Consider the following 6,239-nt stretch of genomic DNA (forward strand, 5'->3'; position numbering starts at 1 on the left):
TGGACCAATATGTTGGTATCTGATGCATGCGATGTGCGTAGGCCTTATCTTTGAAGTATAATTTATCTTCACTGAAGAAAGAAGTATAATAATAATAGAACGAAGGCGTCGGCCATAATTGATTTATAGGCAAATATTAAATTTGTTCTCACTTGGCACCTCGAGAGTCTATCATGCTTTCATGATCTTGACTGATGAGCAGAACTAAACTATATTTGAGGGTCTGTTATGCCTCTAAAGTTAAGTTAAACCGGGCACTCAGGCTTTTTAGAAGGACGAACAGGCAAAGTGCATTGAACATAAAATACTAAACAACCCATTAAATCTTAAGCCAGCTCAGTAACATACTTCAAACATAATGAATATTAATCTCAGCTTTATTTGCATTCCGACCCAAGTGGAAATGTCAACAAAATGTCCAAGTTAAACATCATCAAACTTATCAAAAACACAATATACAAAACTGAGGCTGTTCTCGATAATGATCGCGGGGACGAGCGAACAGTCCATTTTTTGTGGGTTGACATCGCGCTAATAATACTCATGAGAAAAATGCGCGCCGGACCCGCGTCATCCTCCTTTTGTTTTTAATTTCTACCTCAGTGGCACCGATTTAATTGGCCTCTACTCGGCCAGCGCACCTTCGTATTTCACCTCCACTCGCTTCATTTGAATATTTAAAGCATTTCGGCTCCCCGGCGCATTATTTTCTTTATTTACAAATATTTATATATTTATTTTAACCCCGGTGTCATTTATTTGGTGACGTGACTTACCGATGTCGCGTCCTTCCCAGTATCGGCATAGTTAACGCGTCGAATTCTCCCGCGTTCCATTTAAAAGTTTCGACGTTGTTTGTTTGTTTGTGTCGTTTTTGTCGCTCGGCCGGCGTGTGGCGCGTTGCTCTTCGTTGTTTTCTCGCCAACTCTTATCTGAGACAAGATTGCTCGTTTTTAAATGAAGTTATATCGCCCCGATTGAAGACCGAAGCACGGAGGCGAAGCGAATTTTTAATTAGTTTCCGAATATAGGGAATTCGAATCAGGAATGCTGGATTCATGTAGCGAGTGTGCGCGGTTTCTTAATTGAGACGTGAGCTCGTAACTCGGCCGAGCCTGTGAGCGAGGCCTGCTGCTGCACCATTTCACCCAATTAGCTCTAATTAGTGCCCTTCATTGTATGTGAACATTTCAGTTTTTGTGATAGCCTTGTCTTCCAAACCATACTTTCATATTTACGAATCATCTTAGTTTTTAAAGGAACTGCTAAATTACATTTTATTTGTGTAATTATTTGTGTAATTATCAAAACCATCTACATTAAGTAATCTACAACGATCATTGTATGGCAGGTAGCCATGGTCAATATGGTCATGTTAATAATATATGCATAAAACATACCTAAATGATTTTGTGCAGTTTAGACGTCCTGCAAGGTACACGTTCTCACCTCGAGCCGCCATAACTCAGCTGACTCTGAAAAAAGAACTAAAAATATACAAAGAGAAAGTAAAAAAAATATTGCATTTTATTTATGAGTCGGTAGGTGTTAAATATGTGCATGTGTATTGAAGAAATAAATATAAAAAAGGTGTGATGCTAATGGCAACCGTCACGAAACACATAAAATAGTAAAACTTGCGTTTTATTGCGAAAATCACAAAGCAATGGTTGCAGCCAGCAGCGTTGCATACCTTATTTTGCCCGAGTTGTATAATATATGACTGTATATATGGAAAGATTACATCAAATTCATTATTGGCAAAAGTAGGTATAATTGATATTAATAACCCAGGAAGCAGGTGTAGTGTTGTAAGTACCTTCCTAGTTGCAATTCTTAGTTGAACTTTTTTGTTATAAGGTATGTCTTATGGATGGTTTACACAGTGCGAGTTAGCCTTCCGAGTATCTGCAGTAACTCGCACTGTTTGTTAACTTTAATTTTTACGTCATTTGGGACATCTTGTATAAAAATGAGAGCAGAGAGAAAATAGATAGATTAATATCCTCGAATATAATTGAAGGAAGGAAACTTTATTTTACAAATGCGTACTAGATGCAGTCATGTCAAAAATAGAGTTACTAGAGTCAATTCTGGCTCACTGGGCTAAGGCACTTATTGAGTATGATTTACACCCGAGTGCCCTATGCAGGCACTATGAGTATACTGCAGCAAGCACCCATACACACGCAGCACACAGGTTATCATTATCACGTCTGTCTAATTTTGTCAAAGAGCTCTCACCGTCCATTAAGCGTGCCTGGGCGGGGCCGGCGGGAACTCATCGGTGTTTGCTGCACACGGCCTCTGCATCTCGAGATTGGTCTCAGGACTTGGTCTGAAATATAGATAGAACATTAAAATTATTTAGTCAAAAAGACTAAAGCTTGATTAATGCTCGTCACCGTGATGAAAGGCCATTCAGATAAGCGCCATTTGCTGAGGGTGCAACAGACGTACCTATACAGGGTACCCCGTAAATAGTGGACCAACGGAAAGGGGGTGACTCAGGGATCAATCTGAACAACTTTAGTTCTATTACAATTGTTCATATTGGCTCCCTGAGTCATTCCCCTTCTGTTGGCCCACTATTTACAGGACACTGTATGAGGAACAACTGACATAACGGTAAAATTCAATTAGTTTTTTTTTCGGTTAGGTAGGTACCTAATATCCACGTTTATAAGTTACTTAAACAGCAAAATTTACAATTAATATAATATGTGTAGCCTCAAACTTACCCACAGATTGCAACTGTTCTCCAAACAAAGTAATGAGATTATATAAGACCGTGTGTTCCTATCTCACTGGGCGGCACTAGCCATCGCCGCGAGGTGACTACCCTCAATTACCGCTAATAGCTTTCATTATTTAGAAATTCGCTCCGTACGTAAATACAATAATCAATTCAATGGCGATTCGCATGACGCGGCTAGTCTGCAGCCGGCGGCCGCGGGCTTTATTCAGGACATGGAACTAGTACTAATTATTATTTGGTACCTAGGTACTTAGTTCTATGAAGATACATTTTAAGAAATTAAATATTTTTAGGATTATGTGCCTCAAAATTTAAAAACGTAGTGCGGCACGGACTTTCGCACGAACGATTTCGTACCTAGAGATAAAATTGGCGGATTTTATTATGGCGACTATCCAATGTCTAATAGATATTTGTAATCAAATTTATTAATAAGCACCTAACAGATTTTTTACCACCGACTGAGAGAGAGTGGTGTTATAATTTTAACGCGTGTTTACGTCTGTGAATGTGTGTATAAACTCCCAAACGGCTGTACCGATTTTTGTTTTGTATGATAAGTATATTATTCAGAATCAGCTTAGCCGTTCTAAATTTGTTAGGTTATTTTGTGATGAAGCTGAGATTTATAGGGAGAAAAACATATTATTATATTTAGGGATTTTGTCTAAAAATACGTACCGAACAGTGTAAAAGCCTACCCTGAAAATTAGGAAAATCAAACAAAAATACTCATAAAGTTCATCTATGTTTATATTCATTCAATCGTTTATTTTTACGCATATAATATTATAGATTCATTTGAGACCCAAGTACATCATTCTCATAATGTCAGCATAGTTACATAAATATTATTTTTGATTTGAGTTTTACAGCATTAGAGATATTCCTGATCTGGATACAAGTTATAGCATATGCTATGTTTTCATCCAATTAATTTTAAGTATTGTTCAGTGATTCAGTGTAAACTGAAAATTTCGTTATTGTTAACATTTTGGTAAGCCACAGAAAGTATACAACGTGACTCATACATTTGTACTAAATTATTTCATTTTGTTCGATGAAACTGTGGCATATTATCCATGATATACTTAATATATTTTTATGATTTTTTGCGTTCGCAAATATCTTGTTTTGGACAATAATTATATCACTACACTAAATGACTAATACAATTTATACTTCATAAAATGTTAATAAGTAACTATCTATATGAAAAAATATATTCTAAATGAATTTATTAAACTTAATTCTGTCACGGGTATCGTTGACAATATTTGGCTTAGAATTTAAAAAGATATAAATTATCATAAACATAAATATACGAAAACACATAGGAATTATATTATACAAGGTGTTCTAACAAGGACTAAGCCGAAAGGGGGTGTAAGGTAGTCATTAAAAACAGGTGTAGTTTTAGAAATTCATGAAAATAATTTAGAGTCTCAATGAATTTTTTTTGGTCACGCGTTCGTTACTTCTTAATTCACGAATTTCCAAAATTATAAAGGCTTACGGCAAAAGACTTCTTAATCACTCCATTTGGCATACTATATCGCAACTCGCTCGCAACACCCTGTATTGATAAATGTAACAAATTAAATGCAAAAATACCTTAATTTTGAAATACAAAGTGCCAATTAATACTATATGCAGTCTAAACAGCCCAATATACAATTCACACAACATTATGTAAAAAAGGTATTAGGTACTTATATCAAAAGAGCTCTAAAATATTTTCAAAAAGTCAAAAATAATTTTAGCCATAACACTAATCTGTTAAAGGATAATCGCGTGAATATAAAAAAATCTAAAGTTTTCTGTATTACTTATTTTTGTAAGAAGTCATCCTTTTTTGTAAATTGTACACTCGAAGCCTTTCCGGATTCGTCGTTTTGCAGAATCATAGTTTATCAAATCAATGTGCCTAATATTATTTTAATTCCATTATATTATAAAGTAAGAATGCCAGTTAAATAGATGTATCAATATGAAGTATGAAAGTATAAAGTTAAAAAGTATTACGTTTGTAAAGATTATATAAATATTACAAGACATTATTCGTTGAAAATTGTTATTAACTTGCGGTGAGTTGCACGAAGGAGGTTTAAACTAATGGCGACCCTTAGGTACCTACATTATTAATCCTTTGTGCAACTCATTATACTTAAATGTAAATATAGTACTAGAATAACTGGTACAGTCGATGTCCCAGGTTAATATTTTATGGAGTCGACTGTAAGTACCATAATTGTAAAAAGATACAAAGCTTTAACGTGGAAGGAATTATCAGAAAGATAATAATTATAGTCACAGTTTATATATAAAATACTTACTAGATTATTAAAATATAATGAAACTATGTATTGCAAATTGCTCTTCTGTATTGATTTACCAAAACTATTAATTTTATAACATAACTTTTCTTTTTTACGAGTATGCTATCACTCTGTACCGCGAAAAATTCTAAGTTGAAATGCTTCTGGCAATTAGAGTGTAATAGATCAAAGAAACACTTCCTAATTACATATCTATAACTATTATTTTATAATGAAACGTTTATATTATTATGCAATAATATTCTGCAGCCAATGTATACAAGTAAATGGAACAAAACCGGCACCTTTCATTCGTGCATACATATGCAGTTAGTAGGTTTAAATTATACGTAAGTATCAATTTCTACAAAGTTGGGAAGTACATGATTTTATTTAGATAAAAATATTTTTACTAAAATAAATGTTAAAATTGTAAAGTTAACAAGTAAAATTGCACCATTTATAGAGGTTGTACGGAATAAACATCTAAGCTATCAGACTTATTAGATCTAACATTCTAAAAGTAACTATGACACGAAAAGGAATTGATTTGGTTCACAATAGTACTTTTGTTATATGTTACTATTTTGAGCATTTCTAAATTAACAATATTAGATTCTATTGCGTTTATTGGCTCCATTATTAAGACATAGCTATTATGAAATTAATATTTTGCACATTTTTCCACAAAATGTGAAAAGATTCGTCATCGGAATGACAAGGAGATTAAAATAATTGAAAACGAAAGCATATTTCATTTAGAAATTTAAAACCCTTATAAACTGCCTAAAATTATGATGATCGAATTCATAAAATAATACTTTTGTCTAGGAATCAAAATTATCACATTTATAAGAATTCCATTGTCATCGAAAGTATAATAAATGCTTTCTCATTAATCGATTTTGTACTCATCATTTTGACGTTGTTACGACGTATAACTCAATAAGCTAAAGTGGTAGCTCAGTGAATGAGTCATAATTTCATTGTTTGCTCTGCAGCAATTCTATACTCTTTAAGAAAATCACCATTTTAAAATTAATGATATGCGTACCAAAATTAACACTAATGCTAAAAAGCATAATATTTGAATAATATGTCAGCTTATAAAATAATCACAGAAGTTTAAAAGAATGTTTGATTTGACAAATTTCGATTATAGT

The 6,239-nt window shown here is 33.5% G+C and overlaps 1 long non-coding RNA gene across 1 annotated transcript; it reads right to left on the minus strand.

Annotated features, from left to right (window-relative positions):
* Positions 1-272: 272 nt before the first annotated feature.
* LOC125490342 lies at positions 273-2,356 on the minus strand. The gene is made up of 3 exons (XR_007267609.1): positions 2,245-2,356; positions 1,401-1,475; positions 273-932 (listed from the first exon to the last, which is right to left on the minus strand). It is a non-coding gene; the product is annotated as an uncharacterized LOC125490342 (long non-coding RNA).
* Positions 2,357-6,239: the final 3,883 nt, after the last annotated feature.

This window comes from Plutella xylostella, chromosome 22 (assembly GCF_932276165.1).
Source record: "Plutella xylostella chromosome 22, ilPluXylo3.1, whole genome shotgun sequence".
NCBI classification, from domain to species: domain Eukaryota; kingdom Metazoa; phylum Arthropoda; class Insecta; order Lepidoptera; family Plutellidae; genus Plutella; species Plutella xylostella.